Genomic DNA, 20,868 nt, shown 5'->3' on the forward strand with positions numbered 1-20,868 from the left:
CAGGGCGGCGAACAACAATCAAACACCAGTACAAGGTGCTGGTTATCACCTTTAAAGCCCTATATGGCTTGGGACCTGTCTACCTGAAGGACCGTCTTTCCCCGCACGTTCCCCAGAGAGTACTGAGGTCGGGAACACAAAATCTCCTTACTATCCCTGGGCCGAAGGAAGCCCGTTTGAAATCCACCAGAGAAAGGGCTTTCTCTGTTATGGCCCCTACATGGTGGAATCAGCTGCCGGAAGAGGTGAGGGCCCTGCGGGACCTTGTTCAGTTCCGCAGGGCCTGTAAGACGACCCTCTTCCGGCTAGCCTACGCCTAGCTTGAGAATTTTAATGTAACTTGCCGGATTTCTTTTATATACAGTTGAAATATTTATTAATATTTATTGATAACCATGGTTTTATCTGTTTTTATCTGTTTTAAATGCTGATCCCTTTATATGTTTAAATACTGTAATTTTGTTGGATCTATCACTGGAAGCCGCCCTGAGCCACTTGTGGGAAGGGCGGGATATAAAGCCCAAATAAATAAATAAATAAATAAATAAAAACTGTAAGCAAAACAGTTCAATTACAATTCAATTTACAAGCACCAGGACAACTTTAACAGAAAGGAAGAAGGCATTTCCATCCACCAATCTTGGTACCCAGCTCTGCAAAACACCCTACAGACTACAAATTGCGGAAGGTCACAGAACAACCAGCGCATTCCAGAGGACAATCAGCACAACCAACAACCATCTTCCTTATCTTCACACCCCTTCCAACCCTCCCAGCAATCAACACAGAACAATGGTCACATTCCACAGCCAGTTTCCTTATCACCACCCTTCCGGGAAGCCCCACCAAACAATGCGTACATTCACAAACCAATTGCCCTCTCACCACACCCCCTCCAGCCTAGAAATAGCAGCTCTCCAGCAGCCCTGGCCTCACTCAATGCACAGCAGCCAAGAAGGTCAGAGCGCCTGCTCCGGCTGCAACGCCACTGAGGATGTTCTCCGCAGCTGAGAACGAAACGTCTGGAAGAAAAACTTTCTCCAGTAGAACACGGCACTTGAGCCCAAAAGATTCTACAAACCCTAATGAGTTCAATTAATAATCAGTTACCGGTTAAACAATTAAAGCAATTTAAAACAGTTTAAAATAATTAAAACAATTTTTTGGTGCTAGAAGTTGGTACAATACATTCAGCGATGTTGGGCATCTACTTATACTGTAGTCTGGCTAAAGGCCAGTTGAAATAGAGTTGTTTTGCAGGCCTTGCGGAACTGGGCAAGGTCCCGCAAGGCCCTCACATCTTCTGGGAGTTGGTTCCACCAGTGAGGGGCAGCAATTGAGAAGGCTCTTTCTCTGGTAGCCTTCAGTCTCGCCTTCCTCAGCCCGGGGATTGACAGTAAATTCTGTGATCCAGATCTAAGTACCCTCTGGGGAACATGTGGGGAGAGACGGTCGCTAAATTAGACAGGTCCTCGGCCATATAGGGCTTTAAAGGTAATAACCAGCACCTTGTAGCAAATCCGGAATACTATTGGCAGCCAGCATGGCCAATGGCTGGGGCTGATGGGCGTTGTAGGCAAAAAAAAAAAACATCTGGAGAGCCACTGTTCCCCACCCCTGGCTCTAGGAAAAGTACTTTTCTGTCCCAATCATAATCAGTTATATCCTTCTAAGGGCCAAAGTATGTGTTACAAATTTTAATGAGTAATGGGGTCCAGGTTCCTAATTCCATATGTGTTACAAATTCCATATTTGTGGAAGAATTCTATGAAACTCTCAACTTGTCAGAGTATTAAAGAAAACTGTTTTAAGATGATGTCACCACTACACCAAACTGGCTCTCCAGAAGAGGAAGAAAGATAGAGCCCTGCAGAGACAAAGATGCTACATCGATGCCCTGTATACAAGAGCTGGTTCAGGTAGCCGGCTCCAGGTTGACTCAGCCTTCCATCCTTCCGAGGTCGGTAAAATGAGTACCCAGCTTGCTGGAGGGAAAGTGTAGAGGACTGGGGAAGGCAATAGCAAACCAGCCTGTAAAAAGTCTGCCGTGAAAATGTTGTGTGAGCAACGTCACCCCAGAGTCGGAAATGACTGGTGCTTGCACGGGGGACTACCTTGACCTTTTTAGCAGTAGAGAAGAGAAAGAGCTCAGTAGCATCTTAACAGCTAACAAAATTTGTGGCGGGATGAGCGGCAGCTCACAAAAACTCATACCCTACCACAAATTGTCTCTAAAGTACTACTGGACTCTTTCCTATGGTTGTGGGTTGTGCATAAAACTATTGAGTGGGAGAACTCAGCTGATCTTCTCTGCTCTCAAAAATAAGCTGACGTATTTTACGTGTGTGTGTTCTTGAAATCTGTAATGCAGGCCTGTCTATGCCTATCCATACTTGGATGCTTTCATTCGGGGGGGAAGGGGTTGTACAACAACTGTTTTGTGGCAAAATAATCAAACGTGGACAAAGAATGCAGTTTTATCTGGTTATCGCTTTTCTTTCAGCTCTTTTCTGTAAAAGCATCTCTTGTCTCCGGATGAGAAGCAGGGGTGGTTGGTCATTCCCTTCCTCTGCAGAGCCTTCCTTGGTGGGCTCCCATCCAAGACTTATGGTGATTCCAGCAAGGGGCTTCCAAGACAAGTGAGAAGCAGAGGTGGTCGGCCATGGCCTTCCTCTGCAGAGCCTTCCTTGGTGGGCTCCCATCCAAGACTTATGGTGATTCCAGCAAGGGGCTTCCAAGACAAGTGAGAAGCAGGTGGTTGGCCTTCGCCTTCCTCTACAGAGCCTTCCTTGGTGGGCTCCCATCCAACTATCAACCCTCCTTAGCTTCCAAGATCTGATGAAGTCAGGCTATGCTGTGCTATTACCTTCCCTCCCATGACTCTTCAGAGCAAAGAATTAATTGGTTGTTGTAGATTTTCCGGCCTATGTGGCCATGAATTTGGCATTGTGAGACCTGACGTTTCACCAGCACCTGTGAATGGCATCCTCAAAGGTGTAACCCAGAAAACTGGAGTTCTCTTTGGGTCAAATTGAGTATCCCAGTTTTCTGGGTTACACCTCTGAGGATGCCAGTCACAGTTGCTGGCGAAACGTCGTGTCTCACAATGCCAAGACCACGGCCACGCAGCCTGGAAAATCTACAACAACCAATGGACTCCAGCCATGAAAGCCTTTGACAACATATAAGTAATTAATACTACACTATAAACTGCTTACTACTCAAGTCCTTTGTTTGATGCTCATTCTTTGATTTTAAAGGTTTTTATTAGTTTTCTAGAAGTTGAGGGTAAAGGGCATGGGGGGATGAGAAATTAAAGTTACACATCGGTCTTAGTCTGCATATAAAATACTTTCATGAAATACAAGTCAGCATCTACTATACTTTCTTAAGGTACATAAATCGTTACATATTATATTATCTCTTAGCTTGACATCATCAACATTTTTGATATTTTTGTATTGCAAATCATCTTGTTAAAATACCTATTCAATTTGACATTGCCAACAAAAGCAATCTTACAGTACAAAATACAGGAGAAAGGAGATATAAGTTCACACCGGAGAATCTTAAGAGTCTTGAGCATCTAACCAAGTATAGAATTTCAACCAATGTTTTCTCGCTTCTTCCTTAGATTTCCCAGCCAACAGCTGGGATAAGTAGTCCAACTCCGCTGTTTCCAGAATGTTCCCCACCGAGTCCATTCTTGTGGGAATTTCCTGAAGCTTCCATCTCTGTGCCAGAAGAAACCTGCGACGCTCATTCTTAATCTCAGGATGGAGAACGCTCCATATAGTTGACATCCGGACCTCCAAAACTGCTGGGTGTAGAGATTGAGCTTTTAACCAGCTTGGCGCACGCCACTCCATTCAATTCCCTTCCTAAGGTCATGTGGCCCTAGGGATAACACACAGCGGCGAAAAGACTAATGCTGTCTTGGGGCGAAGCGGCAGAAGAGGTTTAACATCCAGATCGCAAGATGTCATAAGCCCTGCTGTATGCTGTACTGGTCGGGCTGCACCTGGTGGACTGTGTGCAGTTCTTAGGGTTGCCAATCCCCAGGTGGAGGCAGGGGATCCCCCGGTTTGGAGGCCCTCCCCCCGCTTCAGGGTCATCAGAAAGCGGGGGGAGGGGAGGGAAATGTCTGCTGGGAACTCTGTTATTCCCTATGGAGATTTATTCCCATAGAAAATCATGGAGAATTGATCCATGGGTATCTGGGGCCCGGGGGGGGGCTGTTTTTTGGTGTAGAGGCACCACATTTTCAGTATAGCATCTAGTGCTTCTCCCCAAAATACCCCCCAAGTTTCCAAAAGTTTGGACCAGGGGGTCCAATTCTATGAGCCCCAAAAGAAGGAGCCCCTATCCTTCCTTATTTCCTATGGAAGGAAGGAATTGAAAAGGTGTGCTGTCCCTTTAAATATGATGGCCAGAACTCCCTTGGAGTTCATTTATGCTTGTCACACCCTTGCTCCTGCCTCCGCCCCAGTGCCTCCTGGCTCCACCCCCAAAGTCCCCAGATATTTCTTGAATTGGACTTGGCAATCCTAGCAGTTCTGGAGGCCTCGCATCAAAGAGGACAGAATTGGGTGCAGAGGAGAATGACAAGGCGACCGGGGCCTAAGGAGACCAAGCTGTAGCGCCAGGGTAAAGTTTTAGTGATTTCTAAGTTCTGCAGGATTTCTCACCTTCTGTTGCAAGCCCCAGGGTGGAGCCGCCAGCTGCAAGGCATCAGGCCTTGATTGCTGATTGGGGGCTGGTGGGCTGGTAGAAGAGGAAATCTTTTTTCCCTCCTAAATTTAGTCTTCTGGGCTGCTTGCTTAGGTAAGAAGAAGAAGAAATTAAATTTATATCCCGCCCTCCGCTCCCAATCTCAGTCTCAGAGCGGCTCACAATCTCCTTTCCCTTCCTCCCCCACAACAGACACCCTGTGAGGTGGGTGGGGCTGAGAGGACTCTCACAGCAGCTGCCCTTTCAAGGACAACTTCTGCCAGAGCTATGGCTGACCCAAGACCAGTCCAGCAGCTGCAGGTGGAGGAGTGGGGAATCGAACCTGGTTCTCCCAGATAAGAGTCTGCACACCTAACCACTGCACCAAGCTGGCTCTCTTGGTAAGGAGCTGTGGTGACTTAAGGGTCAGTAAGAGAATTCTTGGAACCCTAGTGATTTGGGCCGGACCGTCCCAGAAGGGAGTGCCTGTGGAACTCTGAACCTTTTTAGCTCTCTACGAGTGGCCTGAGGGTTAAGGTAAGGAGACAGCTTAGGAAGCTTTTTGTTATTTTGTTACAATGGTGTTGGGAGAAATACCTGTACTGCTAGAATAAAATTTTTGTTTAACCTGGCATCAGTGGCTTGCAAAGGGACTAGTGCCTTTCGAAAGCCCTACTCAGAAGAAGGTGTGGATTCCATCAGCGTCTCTTTGCTTGTTGATTCTTCAGGGGGAACAGGGTTGGATTGGGCCCTGTGAAAAACTCCAGTCTGGTGGCAGCAACCTTGGGGAAAGGTGGAAGAGCTTTACTCTTCCCTTGATATTAGACTTAAAGTGCCCTGGTAGTAAGTCCCTATGAGCCCCGTGGCGCAGAGTGGTAAAGCTGCAGCACTGCAGTCTGAACTCTGCTCACAACCTGAGTTGGATCCCGGAGAAAGCTGATTTCAGGTAGCTGGCTCCAGGTTAACTCAGCCTTCCATCCTTCCGAGGTCGGTAAAATGAGTACCCAGCTTGCTGGGGGGAAAGCGTAGATGACCGGGGAAGGCAATGGCAAACCACCCCGTAAAAAGCCTGCCATGAAAACGTTGTGAAAGCAACGTCACCCCAGAGTCGGAAATGGCTGGTGCTTGCACAGGGGACCTTTCCTTTACCTTAGAAGAGCCCATGGCACAGAGCGTTAAAGCTGCAGTACTGCAGTCCTAAGCTCTGCTCACGACCTGAGTTCGATCCCCTGGCGGAAGCTGGGTTTTCAGGTAGCCGGCTCGAGGTTGACTCAGCCTTCCATCCTTCCGAGGTCGGACAAAGGAGTCCCCAGCTTGCTGGGGGGAAGCGTAGAGGACTGGGGAAGGCAATGGCAAACCAGCCTGTAAAAAGTCTGCCGTGAAAACGTTGTGAGAGCAACATCACCCCAGAGTCGGAAACAACCGGTGCTTGCACGGGGGACTACCTTTACCCTTTTTTTAGTAAGTCCCTAGACTGGCCCCCTCATAGGGAGCTGGGAGGTGGCAAGAGGGTCTCTTGGGCACCACACAAGCCCTATGAAGAAAGACTTGGGGTCTTGGGAATGTTCAGTCTGGAGTAGAGGAGGTTGAGAGGGGACATGATGGGTTCTGTTGGAGTCTTTGAAAGGTTGTCACTCAGAGGAGGGCAGGGAGCTGTTCCTGTTGGCAGCAGAGGAGAGGACTCGTAATAATGGGTTTAAATTAAGGGCAGGAAGGTCCTAGTTTGGTGTAGTGGATAAGTGTGCAGACTCTAATCTGGGAGAACCAGGTTTGATTCCCCAATCCTCCTCTTGCAGCTGCTGGGATGGCCTTGGCTCAGCCACAGCTCTGGCAAAAGTTGTCCTTGAAAGCCCCACCCAACTCACAGGGTGTCTGTTGTGGCGGGGGGGGGGGAGGAAGGGAAAGGAGATTGTGAGCCCCTCTGAGACTCTTCGGAGTGGAGGGCGGGATATAAATCCAATATCTTCATCTACCTCACAGGGTGTCTGTTGTGGGGGAGGAAGGCAAAGGAGATTGTGAGCCGCTCTGAGACTCTTCGGAGTGGAGGGCGGGATATAAATCCAATATCATCTACCTCACAGGGTGTCTGTTGTGGGGGGGGGGGAGGTAAAGGAGATGGTGAGCCGCTCTGAGACTCTTTGGAGTGGAGGGAGGGATATAAATCCAACATCTTCATCTACCTCACAGGGTGTCTGTTGTGGGGGAGGAAGGGAAAGGAGATTGTGAGCCGCTCTGAGACTCTTCGGAATGGAGGGCGGGATATAAATCCAATTTCTTCTTCTTCTAGCTGTATATTAGGGGAAACATTTTTACAGTGAGAGTTGTTCAACAGTGGAATCAGCTACCTCATGAGGTGGTGAGCGTCCCCTTCTTGGCAGTTTTTAAGCAGCGGCTGGACAAATGCTCATCAGGGAGGCTCTTAGCCAGGGTGTCGAACTTATTTGTTATGAGGGCCGGATCTGATATAAATGTGACTTTGAGGGGCCGGGTCATGTTGGGTTGGGCGGAGCCATGCTGAGCCTGGCTATATGTGTAGCTATTGTAAGATTAGGAAGCAGAGATACAAATTTTGTAAAGAACAGAGACAAACACATATATATATATATTTTAAAAAACTTAAAAACATGCTTAAAATGTTAGCACTCGTTGGTTTTAAAGATGCTTTCTTTGTATTTCTCCCACGGGATCCAGGGAACTGGGCAAAGGAAGCTCTGGCCCTTTCCGTCCTTCCCCAGTGGACTGGGGGGGAAGGGAGGAGCCTCAACCAATAGAAGGAAGAGAGGCTTGGCTCAGTAGCTTTGCTGTGCAGCTGAAAGAGCCTGGCAAAGCAAGCTCTCCCTCCCTCCTTCCTCCCCAAGGGAGGAGCCTCAGCCAGTGGAGAAAATAGAGGTTTTGCTCTGTAGCTCCTGTGCGATTGAGCAAGCCTTGCAAGGCAAACTGTGATGCAGAAGGAAGCATGATATAGGGAGAAGGAAGCAGATGACAGCCAGTTGCTCGGGAGCCTGGTAAGAGCCCCCCAGGGGCCTGATTCAGCCCCCGAACTGCATGTTTGACACCCTTGCTCTAGGCTTAACATAAGAGCCACATAGAATAGGGGTGTTTTTACACTGGCAGTTTGCAACTCTCTATCACCGCATTGGAAACTCAACTTTTACATTGCCTAACGTTCGCACAACTGTTGCATCGTTGCTGCCCAAAGCATCTACATTTGTTTCAGTGTGATGAGTTTTGGCGCTGCTGCTGCAACGTTTTTCTCCCAACTAGTTTTGATCCAGTCATTTCTCTGCAGGCGTTTCAAACTTGTATTGTAGACATTTCCGTGCGTTTTAAAAGACTCCTCCAAAAGCCACCACAAGGTGCTGTCATTTGCACGAGAACGGACAGCACTTGAAATTTTTACATATCATTGCTTGCCTCATCTAGTAATTTAAATTTGTATTGTTTTTGCAGGGTTGACACCATTTCCAAGCAATCGTATACCTTTAACTAAGCACTGGTATTCCGGCTGCCCTCTGATCAGAGACGCCCCCCCCCCCCCAAAAAAATGAAACGCTCAAATGTAAAAGGAAAATAATTAAAGCGGAACAGTGGCAGACGATTTGATCAAACCAAATGTAAAAACACCCTAGATGTCAGATATTTGAGCGCCACAAGGCATGAACATCAGAGGTTTGAGAGCCACAAGGCATGAACGTCAGAGTTTGAGAGTCGCAACATGGAAGGAAGGAAGGGAAATAGATGGGGGAGGGGGGAGGGATAAGCGGAAAGAAAGCAACTTTAACTTTAAATGCTCCAAGTCACTGCCTGGCTTAGCTTGGAGAAGTGATTTTAAAAGGTAAATGCCTTCTCCAAGCCAGCTGATGAGGCAGTGGGGACTTTGAGAGCCACATAACATGACTAAAAGAGCCACGTGTGACTTCCGAGCCGCAGTTTGGCCACCCCTGCTCTAGGCTGATGCAGCATTGAGCCGGGGGGGTGGACTAGATGGCCTCCAAGGCCCCTTCCAAATCTGGAATTCTGTTCTTTGATTCTATGATTCTGAGTCAACCCACAAAGAGGATAGTGTTTCTCTCTAATTATTCTCACTGGCCACACAGAGATAATGGATCCTCGGGGCTTTTTTTGAGCAGGGACGCACAGGGACGCAGTTCCGGCTGGCTTGGTGCCTGGGGTGTGGCCTAATATGCAAATGAGCTCCTGCCGGGCCTTTTTCTACAAAAAAAAAGCCCCGTGGATACTTATCCTTTCTATGTATCTCTCTTCTTAATCGTTACACTGTGTAATAAATGCTCGGTTATAGTGTTAATTTTGCGATACTCGACCTCCTGAGCACCCCCGCTGTGTCCGTGGTCGGGGTTCCCCTCCCCCGCTTTGTTTTTTTTTCTTTCCCACCCAAATTAACATCCAACAATGCAGCCGTGGGAATCATCTCGTTTAGGCTCCATCGAAGTCGTTTCTTCTGTTTGCTTAAATCAAAGATGGCCTCCTCCGGAGGCTGACAGAGGAAGCCGTGCTGTGAAGTTTTATGGCATCTGTATTACTGCAAGCTTGTATAACAGATTGCGCTAAGGCCTCCGTCTAGCCTGAGATGGATATAGTGTGTGTTCCTCTGCAACAGCGGGCAACAAACTTGAAGCAGCAGAGTTGTCAAACTCATCTGTTATGAGGGCGGCACTTGAAATTTTACGTATCATTGCTTGCCTCATCGAGTAATTTAAATTTGTATTCTTTTTGCAGGGTTGACACCGTTTCCAAGCAATCGTATACCTTTAACTAAGCACTGGTATTCCAGCTGCCCTCTGATCAGAGACACCCCGCCCCCCCCCAAATGAAACGCTCAAATGTAAAAGGAAAATAATTAAAGCGGAACAGTGGCAGAACTGGACAAAAGCAGCAACTGGACAAACGCTGGTCAGGGATGCTCTAGGCCAGAGTTGTCAAACTCATCTGTTATTAGGCTTCCCAGTCCCCAGGTCCCAGAGGGGGATCCCCCGGTTTTACAGGCTTCCTCCCTCCCCCAGCCAGCTGGCCGGCGGGGGAAGCCCCTCCCCCAGAGCCATCATGCACCTCCGTGAACAATTCCCATAGAGAATGATGGGGAATTGATCCGCAGGTATCAGGGGCTCTGGGGGGGCTGCTTTTTGAGATATAGGCACCAAATTTTCAGTATAGCATCTAGTGCCTCTCCCCAAAATACCTCCCAAGTTTCAAAAAGATTGAACCAGGGTGTCCAATTCTATGAGCCCCAAAAGAAGGTGCCCCTATCCTTCATGATTTCCTATGGAAGGGAGGCATTTAAAAAGGTGTGCTGTCCCTTTAAATGTGATGGCCAGAACTCCCTTGAAGTTCAATTATGCTTGTCACACCCTTGCTTTTGGCTCCGCCCCAATGTCTCTTGGCTCCGCCCCAGTGTCTCCTGGCTCCACCCCCAAAGTCCCCAGATATTTCTTGAATTGGACTTGGCAACCCTATCTGTTATGAGGGCCAGATCAGACATAAATGAGACCTTGAGGGGCTGTGTCATGTTGGGTTGGGCCGAGCCGTACTGGTCTGGGTCACGTGTGCACCTATTTAAGATTCGGTAGCAGAGATATAAATTTTGTAAAGAACACAGACAAACACACACAAACATATTAAAAACTTAAAACATGCTTAAAATGTTAGCACTCGTTGGTTTTAAAGATGCTTTCTTTGTATTTCTCCCATGGGATCCAGGGAACTGGGCAAAGGAAGCTCTTTCCTTCCTTCCCCAGGGGCCAGAAGGGGGAGGAGCCTCAGCCAGTAGAAGGAAGAGAGGCTTGGCTCAGTAGCTCTGCTGCGCAAGTGAGAGAGCCTGGCAAAGCAAGCTCTGTCTCCCCCCCTTCCTCCCCAAGGGAGGAGTCTCAGCCAATGGAGAAAATAGAGACTTTGCTCCTGTGCTATTGAGCAAGCCTTGCAAAGCAAGCTGTCACACAGAAGGAAGCAAGAGAGAGGGAGAAGGAAGCAGATGACAGATTATTGCTTGGGGGCCTGGTAGGAGCCTTCGGAGGGCCTGATTTGGCCCCCCGGCCGCATGTTGGACACCGATCTCTAAGCCGATCCTGCTTAGAGCAGGGGGCTGGTCTAGATGTCCTCTATGGCATCTTCCAACTCTGACTCTGTGATTATGCTTTTTTTTTTCTTAGCACAAGTCTTATTCTAGAATAGATCTGTTTGTGTTTCGTCTGTTATTTAAAAGACTCAAAATGCTGATTTGCAGCCCATGGTGTATGCAAGTCATTCTTCCGTGACCTAAACCAAGGATGGTACAATAATTTCATCCATGGCGGTTAAGTACTTGATCTGTTCCAGAAAGATGTCCAATTCTCAAACATCAGGGAGCTCTTAGATCCGAGCGGGCAGCCTTGTTGGTCGGAAGCAGTTGAACAAAGCAGGAGTCAAGTCCCACCTTTAAGACCAACAAAGTTTTATTCAGAACATAAGCTTTCATGTGCTAAAAGCACACTTCTTCAGACGAGGGGATCAGGTACAGAGGGCTGAAATACATGTAGGGCGTTTTCGCACTGACCTAACTCCGGAGCGAGGTCCCTCTTCACCGCGCAGCGTCTGCACGGATTTCGCACCAATTGCTCCGCAGACCCCAGAGGAGTCGCAAAGTCCCGCGGCTTTTGCGTCGCAAATGTAAACCGCCAAAAACCGGTTTACATTTGCGACGCAAAAGCCGCGGGACTTTGCGGCTGTCCCGGATATCTGTTATCTGATAACAGAACTGGGATCACATGGTGGAACAGTGTGACAGTTTGGAAGACCATTTGGTCTGGATAGCCATAAAAGGTAATAAAAGTTGGATGCCAATTGGTGTTTCTGTAAATTACAAAAGGACATGTGCTTCCTTGTCGTTGTCCACCTAATTATTGAATTGTTGAACAATGTTTTTAGCTGGTCAGGTATTCGGGATGCGCTTAAGGCCCATATTTTGGGGGGTATTATTTTTTTTTTTTAAAAAAATCTGAATTAGAAAAGAAAGTGTTAGTTTGAGAAGACAGGCTTGCGTAGCTCAAATCCCAAGACACTAAGACGTTTGACTGTGAGGAACGTTTGGATGAATTTGAGCTCTTGGAAGCACAGCTAGAAAACAAGGGGTCTTATAAACGTTAATATTTGAGGACTAATATCTGACAGAGGCATTACGAATCTTGCCACAAACTGCCCTATCCCAGTAACTTGAATTCTTTACTAGAATTAAATCGGCAGCGCTCCAGTTTGTCCTTGATATCCGAATCGAGCAGGGATTTAAATGTGGGTTTAAAGGTAAAGGTAGTCCCCTGTGCAAGCACCAGTCATTTCCGACTCTGGGGTGAAGTCGCATCACAACCTTTTCACGGCAGACTTTTTTACGGGGTGGTTTGCCATTGCCTTCCCCGGTCATCTACGCTTTCCCCCCAGCAAGCTGAGTACTCATTTGACCGACCTCAGAAGGATGGAAGGCATGAGCCGGCTACCTGAACCCAGCCTCCACTGGGGTCGTGTGAGCAGAGCTTAGGACTGCAGTACTGCAGCTTTACCACTCTGCGCCGAGGGACTGCTAAACGTGGGTTACCCCTACCTTTGTGTGAAAGACCAAATACTGCCACAGGTTGGCACTGTCTTCCCTTAAATCTGTGAAATACGAAAGTATCCAGGGTTGGGAGTCTTTTAGCTGCATCTGCCTATCTTGCCTCTAGGGGTCACCAGTTCACTGAGAACCACTTGTGATTACAAGAGATCTCTGGCTATTGGGAAGTATGTCTAACTGGAATACACCAAAGCCCTAAGTTAAATGGAAGAATAAGTACAATGAGATTCCACCCCCCCCCAAGCTGTCAGACCCCAGAGTCAAGGAACACGCAGAGGGTAAATTCAGTCTTTATTCCAAGCATCTTAAAGACAGTACAAGAGGTTGCTGAAACGGGTTCCAGCTGGAAGGCACCGCCTATATACCCTCGGTGGGCCGATACCAATTCAAGCAAAGCACGGCGAATAAAAGCGGGTACATTTGGCGGGCTCTCTACTCTCCCTCCCCACCCCCCAAGTCCAGGTGTTCCTAACTGTCCCTCTCCGTCTTCTCTGGCTCCTTGGTTGCCACGTTAACCAGCTTCTAAGATAAGCACGTGGGGATGCGTTCTCTAAGAAAAGTGAAGCAACGATTATATGGTTCAGAATGGAATGCAGACAGCTTCGGTCATCGGTTACAAAAGCTGCAGGAGTGTTCAGGGTCACTGATAAACGTCTGAGCAGTTAATGTTAAGAGGCTGCAATGAGGGATAGGCTCTCAACACCAGCAACTGAAAACAAAACTGTAAAAGCCAAGACTTGTTGGAAGAGCAGCGTGGTATCCTTCAACGGCTCTGCGTTTTTGAGCGGCCAAATTTAGTAGAATGACTGCTTTCTGTATTAATCTGTTTTATCAGATCCAGGATCATCTTTCTTTGTAGTAAAACATGAAGTCTTTTGAGGCAGTCAAAGTTTCTCTGAGTTCCAGAACTGCTGTGCTGGAAAAAGGAACTTCTGTTTCTTGATTTCTGGGCTGCCTGCTTAAAACCAGAATATTGTCGGGAATACCCAGGCCTTGAATTCAGCAGGAGCTCACAGGAGCACAGCTCCTGAACCTTCCTGACAGCCCCCCTCCTCCTCCCTACCTAGCTTCCTTGTCCATTGAAAAGCAGGTGCAGCTGCATAACAATCCCTGGATTAGGAGAGCAGGCAGCCAGCCAGCCACCAGGGGCTTTGCCACATCCCCAGCAGCCTTCTTTAACCTATAGAGAAGCCCGTGCCACCCTTTCTCCACCTCTTATTTGATTTGGGCGGTGGGTGGCCTTTTAACTGGAGGGGGGGCAGCCAAGGAGAGCCCCAGGTGAGCGAGGCCTCTTAGAGGGAACATTGCTTACAGTTCCCTGATCTTGGGGGGGAGGGGCAGGTGGGGTAGGGTTATCATGAGACTCAGGGCATGCATACTTGACCATGCTCCCCCCAACCCCGTTAGGGGCCCACAGGCCAGTTCCCCTCCTTTCTTAGGGTTTATTATTATTTACTACTATTTGTATTATTTCCTGGAATCTGTTACAAACAAAATTATTTTTCTCAAATTGTTAAAGTATTTAAAAACAAAATGTTTCTTTCTCCCCCTTCTAGTTGCCTTGAATTTTCAGACCGAGGGTACCGAAACGGATGCATACCTTCTAGCTGCCTTGAATTTTCAGACCGAGGGTACCGAAACGGATGCATACCTTCTAGTTGCCTTGAATTTTCAGACCGAGGGTACCGAAACGGATGCATACCTTCTAGTTGCCTTGAATTTTCAGACCGAGGGTACCGAAACGGATGCATACCTTCTAGTTGCCTTGAATTTTCAGACCGAGGGTACCGAAACGGATGCATACCTTCTAGTTGCCTTGAATTTTCAGACCGAGGGTACCGAAACGGATGCATACCTTCTAGTTGCCTTGAATGTTCAGACCGAGGGTACCGAAACGGATGCATGCCTTCTAGTTGCCTTGAATTTTCAGACCGAGGGTACCGAAACGGATGCATGCCTTCTAGTTGCCTTGAATTTTCAGACCGAGGGTACCGAAACGGATGCATGCCTTCTAGTTGCCTTGAATTTTCAGACCGAGGGTACCGAAACGGATGCATACCTTCTAGTTGCCTTGAATTTTCAGACCGAGGGTACCGAAACGGATGCATACCTTCTAGTTGCCTTGAATTTTCAGACCGAGGGTACCGAAACGGATGCATACCGTCTAGTTGCCTTGAATTTTCAGACCGAGGGTACCGAAACGGATGCATACCTTCTAGTTGCCTTGAATTTTCAGACCGAGGGTACCGAAATGGATGTATACCAGGGCCGATTTCAAGAAAACGGCTTCTGTGGGTACGTCCTCAAACCGGACTTTCTTCAGGACCAGAACCCTAAATTCAATCCCAAACCCATCACCGGAGAGCCATGGTGGACGCGGAAGAAACTCCGAGTTAAGGTAAGAGCAGAAGTCGGAAGTCATGAAGAGGGAGGGAGGGAAGGCCTGGCTTGCAGAGGACTGTGGGACAAAAAAACCCCACCGCTCTAGTTTATCAACGTCACCTTTACACTTGGCACTTGCACGTACAGCCCTTCTAGATCAGGCCAGCGTTACATGGCGCCAGTGTTCCCTCTAAGCTGAGTTGGCATGAGCTACCTCACCGTTTTTTAGCCTCCAGCTCACACCTTTTTGTCTTAGCTCAGGACGGATGGCCCCGGAGCGCACTCGTTGATGCGGCTGCTCACAGCCTTCATGCCAGGAGCTCCCAAAGTAGAATTTTTGCTCACGAGACTCTGCAGCTTAGAGGGAACGTTGGCACCGTGCCGTCAAGCCCGCCTTCCCAGGCAGCCATTTTCCTCCAGGGGAGCCAATCTTAATCTGGTGCTCAACGGTAATCGCGGGGAGATCTCCAGGTGCCACCTGGAGGTTTGGCAACGAAACAAGGGGGACACCGCCGAGGTTGAGAAAAAACGTAGGCGGCTGTGAAAAATTAACTGCGCAAAGGACAATCACAACTCGTGTAGCGCAGCTTCACACTAGAATGACACACTCTCCACAAACATCACATCAGTGCTTAATCGCGCTCTGCAATATGTTGAGTATTTACGTTGACGGCACTGAAAGGGAAAACACAATCAACTGTTAAACAACAATACTTCTAAGGAAAAAACATGCAAGGTTTGCCAGGTTTAAACAGCAGTTGCTTCTGTATGCAACCTGCAAAGTGTGTAGCATACTTGACCAACAAAGACAAGAGTCCTTGAATTAAGTGTAGGCTTAGAGCAGCGGTAGGGAACGTTGGCTCTCCAGATGTTTTTGCCTACAACTCCCATCAGCCCCGGCCAGCATGGCCAATGGCTGGGGCTGATGGGAGTTGCAGGCAAAAAAACATCTGGAGAGCCAACATTTCCCACCCCTGGCTTAGAGGAATGAATCAAAAAGTTGCTTTGCTGTTGATTGTCCTCATGTAGAGATTCAATGACGTGGTAACACGCTTCCTAGGTTTTCTTACCTTCACGTGTTTCGAACATCTTCAGGGGTCGCTTTGTAGCAAAAGAGGTGGTGGAGCTCATCCAGGGATTGTTTTGCGGCTGCACCTACTATTCAATGGCCAAGGTGGGAAGGAGGAGGGGAAACTCTCAGAAAGGTTCAGGACCTGCGCTCCTGCGAGCTCCCGCTGAATCTGAGGCCTGGTCTCCTTTGACCACATGATTCTGTCTCTGGAACCAAGGCTCTCGTAGCATTATAAGGAAATCAGTTCCAACATTTACACAGGCAAACTGGTTCTCCCCAACCTGGAGGCCGGCAACTCTACCTCCCGTTGACGATCTTTCAGCTGCCCTAATATTCTGGGCTCTGTGAAAGCTAGAACAGTGCACGTGTCTGGCGTTTTCTAAATCACTAGTGTCAGGCGTGGGTTCATTGAAGCTCACAAGCAAGCAGACTTGGTTGTTTAAAACAAAGTTGAATTTATTGGATACTTCAGAGTTACTCCAGCATTGCAAAGATTGGAACTGATGGCGATCAGTTCGATTTGTTAGTATTTAACCTTCTACTTCAAAGCAACAATTTCTACCCCTCAATTCCCCAAACAAAAGGCTGCTTTTGCATGTGCGATTTTTCCCAGCTCTTCCCCCCCTTATCTCTTCCGTTGGTGGTTACATTTCTCAAGGCAAACGTCCTTGGTGCCTCAGGGGATGTTGCGAGAACCTGGCACATACTGTCTACTTCAAAGGGGCCTTGGCAACCTTTGATATTCCTGGGAATGGTTCTTTGCTCTTCCCCCCTCCCTTCCTATGACCCCGGTCCCCTGTTAGTATGCATTTCTAAGCATCAATGAAAATGGTTAGTAACAGCAATTCTTAAGGTCATGAATGAACAGAGCCTGACAACTAGACCAGGGGTGACCAAACTTGCTTAACATAAGAGCCACTCAGAATAAATGTCAGATGCCTGAGAGGCGCAAGGCATGGACATCCGATGTTTGAGAGCTGCAGGGAAGGGAGGAAGGCAACTAGATAGGGGGAGGGAGTGGGAGGTGGAAAGAAAGTAACTTTAAATGGATTCTCCAAGCCGCCCGCTGGCATTGCTTGGAGAAGCGACTTAAAGAGAGCAGTGCCTTCTCCAAGTTGGCTGACGAGGCAGCAGGGGTTTTGAGAGGCACACAATGTGCGTGATGAAAGATCTATGGTTGGCTCCCAAGCTGCAGTTTGGCCATCCCTGCACTTGATGGAGGCAGGGGGATCTGTCCATTTAAAATTAACAGTATTTCCTTGCCTACCTTGCAAGTCCCTAATGTAAAGAGCCCCGTGGCGCAGAGTGTTAAAGCTGCAGTGCTGCAGTCCTAAGCTCTGCTCATGACCTGTGTTCGATCCCCAGTGGAAGCTGGGTTTTCAGGTAGCTGGCTCGAGGTTGACTCAGCCTTCCATCCTTCCGAGGTCGGTCAAATGAGTCCCCAGCTTGCTGGGGGGAAAGCGTAGATGACTGGGGAAGGCAATGGCAAACCACCCCATAAAAAGCCTGCCGTGAAAACGTTGTGAGAGCAACATCACCCCAGAGTCGGAAATGACTGGTGCTTGCACAGGGAACTACGGTACTTTTTTTTAATAGAACAAAATAGGAGTTGATTGCACCTTTAAGACCAACTTAGTTTTATTCAGAACATAAGCTTTCATGTGCTCTCTAAGCGCACTTCAACAGACGAGGAATCCAACACAGTGAGCAAAGCCATACATAGCTGAGCAGAGCCACACATAGCTGGGAGGCAGTGGCCCAGAATGCAAAATGGTACAGATTTAAGAACCAATGGCAGTGAAGTAAAATTATCTGGTAGGCAGCGACTTAGAATAGTAAAATTAACAAATTGAGCAAACCTTTGATCTGAGTGGAGAAAGTAGAGAAAGAAGTACTTTTCTCCCTTTCTCACAATGCAAGAACTCGTGGGCATTCGATGAAATTGATGAGCAGCCAGGTTAAAACAGATAAAAGGAAGTACTTCTTCACCCAAAGGGTGATTGGCATGTGGAATTCACTGCCACAGGAGGTGGTGGCGGCCACAAGCATGGCCACCTTCAAGAGGGGTTTAGATAAAAATATGGAGCAGAGGTCCATCAGTGGCTATTAGCCACAGGGTGTGTGTATGTATACAATTTTTTGCCACTGTGTGACACAGAGTGTTGGACTGGATGGGCCATTGGCCTGATCCAACATGGCTTCTCTTATGTTCTTAGTAGCATGAGCATAATTTTACTTCACTGTCTTTGGTTCTTAAATCTGTACCATGTTGCATTCTGGGCCACTGCCTCCCAGCTATGTGTGGCTCTGCTCACTGTGCCAGATTCCTCTTCTGATGAAGTCTGCTTAGAGAGCACACGAAAGCTGACATTCTGAATAAAAACTAAGTTGGTCTTAAAGGTGCAATCAACTCCTATTTCGTTCGACTTCAGACCAACATGGTGTCAAGTCTGCTATGAATTTCTTAACTAAAATATTAAGTTTGGTTCTGAAGTGAAGGAGTCTGGGAGTTTTCACTGAACTCCGAATGCTGCTAGCTAACTTCCCTACCCCCCTCCATAGAGAGGCCTTTGTTGTGTAGTCTACTTTGAAATGCTAACATGTGAACAAGATAGTGGCACCTTCCCAGCCTGGATGTCTGTGGGAGGATGGGGCGGCAAGGTCTCAGGCTGGGAATGAAGGGAGTAGCACCCGAGTGCGAAAATGTATTGCCTAGATTGCCCTCCCCGTAGGAATCCTTTGATCTATACCTTAAATGCTGGTTTAATGCTTGTATATCTCAGTCCTTCAATCTCTGCCATGGTCTTCAGTTCTGATTACAATAAACTTGCAACTCTGTTTTAACAAGAGACTCGTTATTGAATTCAGCCGACTTGACACATGGCTGCCAACTTGGATCTACCTTTTTTTAATGATGCAGAAGAAATAAATAGGTATCTGATATTGTGTCCCTTCACTTGAATTCACTGCCACAGGAGGTGGCGGCGGCTGCAAGCATAGAGGGGATGGGATGAGCATATGGAGCAGAGGTCCATCAGTGGCTATTAGCCACAGCTTATCGTTGGAACTCTCTGTCTGGGGCAGGGATGCTCTGTATTCTTGGTGCTTCGTGGGGGGCAACAGTGGGAGGGCTTCTAGTGTTCTGGCCCTACTGGTAGACCTCCTGATGGCACTTGAGTTTTGTCACGACTTAGGGGGGTATTACCAATTGCTGCCACCACTCTGGGTTCAGGGTTCCCCTTGAGAAGACCCAGAGTTCCCTCCCAAGCCCTTCAGGCCTCTTGTTGTTGTTCAGTCGCACAGTCGAGTCCGACTCTTTGCGACCCCATGGACAAAGTCATGCCAGGCCCTGCTGTCTTCCACCATCCTCTGAAGCCTGCTCAAATTTGTGTTTGTTACATCAGTAACGCTGTCCAGCCATCTCATCTTCTGCCGTTCCCTTCTTCTTTTGCCTTCTGTCTTTCTCAGCATCAGGATCTTCTCCCTTCTCATTTGGTGGCCAAAGTATTTGAGCTTCAGCTTCAGCATCTGACCTTCCAGGGAACAGTGTGGGTTGATTTCCCTCAGGACTGACTGATTGGATCTTCTTGCAGTCCAACTAGGGGTCCCAAATCCCCCGGTAGGCCTGGAGACTCCCGATTTGGAGCCTCCTCCCCCCGCTGGCCATAAAAGGGAAAGCGGGGGGGGAGGGGAGGAGGAGAACGGCAGCCCTTCGCACCCAGCCCCGATCGCAGCAGCCAGAGCTCTTCCGTTTTCTCAGGCTGCTTCCCGCCCCCAGTCAGCTGGCCGGTGAAGGGAGAGGAGCCCAGCCACGCCCCCAAAGGACCATGTGCCTTTGCACCTCCGGAGGTGAGTGAGTTCTGTCTCCTGCATCAGATTTCCCAGAAAGGGGGGGGGCGGGGGGGAGGGGGGTGGAGAGGGAAACGTCTTCTCATAGGGTATAATGGGGAATTGATCTGGAGGTTTCGGGGGCTCTGGGGGAGCTGTTTTTTGAGGTAGAGGCACCAAATTTTCAATATAGTATCTAGTGCCTCTCCCCAAAGTATCCCCCAAATTTCAAAACGATTGGACCAGGGGGTCCAATTCTATGAGCCCCAAAAGAAGGTGCCCTTATCCTTCATTATTTCCTATGGAAGGAAGACATTTAAAAAGGTGTGCTGTCCCTTTAAATGTGATGGCCAGAACTCTCTTGGAGTTCAATTATGCTTGTCACACTCTTGTTCCTGGCTCCGCCCCAAAGTCTCCTGGCTCCACCCCCAAAGTCTCCTGGCTCCACCCCCAAAGTCCCCAGATATTTCTTGAATTGGACTTGGCAACCCTAAGTCCAACGGGCTCTCAAGAGTCTTCTCCAGCACCGCATCTCAAAAGCAAGAGATGTAGGATCCTGGGAGATGTAGGCTTTCCACAGTAACTCCTAAGCAGGCTTTCCTGGGGCCTGCAGGCCTCACTAGGCCCAGGATCGTGACAGGTTTTTTGGCCACTGTGTGACACAGAGTGTTGGACTGGATGGGCCATTGGTCTGATCTAACATGGCTTCTCTTATATTCTTATGTGACACAGAGTGTTGGACTGGATGGGCCATTGGTCTGATCTAACATGGCTTCTCTTATATTCTTATGTGACACAGAGTGTTGGACAGGATGGGCCATTGGCCTGATCCAACATGGCTTCTCTTATGTTCTTATGTGACACAGAATGTTGGACAGGATGGGCCATTGGCCTGATCCAACATGGCTTCTCTTATGTTCTTATGTGACACAGAGTGTTGGACTGGATGGGCCATTGGTCTGATCTAACATGGCTTCTCTTATGTGACACAGAGTGTTGGACAGGATGGGCCATTGGCCTGATCCAACATGGCTTCTCTTATGGAGAGCCAGTTTGGTGTAGTGGTTAAGTGCGCGGACTCTTATCTGGGAGAACCGGGTTTGATTCCCCACTCCTCCACTTGCACCTGCTGAGATGGCCTTGGGTTAGCCATAGCTCTGGCAGAGGTTGTCCTTGAAAGGGCAGCTGCTGTGAGAGCCCTCTCAGCCCCACCCACCTCACAGGGTGTCTGTTGTGGGGGAGGAAGGTAAAGGAGGTTGTGAGCCGCTCTGAGACTCTTTGG

Source organism: Heteronotia binoei, chromosome 10 (genome assembly GCF_032191835.1).
Source record: "Heteronotia binoei isolate CCM8104 ecotype False Entrance Well chromosome 10, APGP_CSIRO_Hbin_v1, whole genome shotgun sequence".
NCBI lineage: Eukaryota > Metazoa > Chordata > Lepidosauria > Squamata > Gekkonidae > Heteronotia > Heteronotia binoei.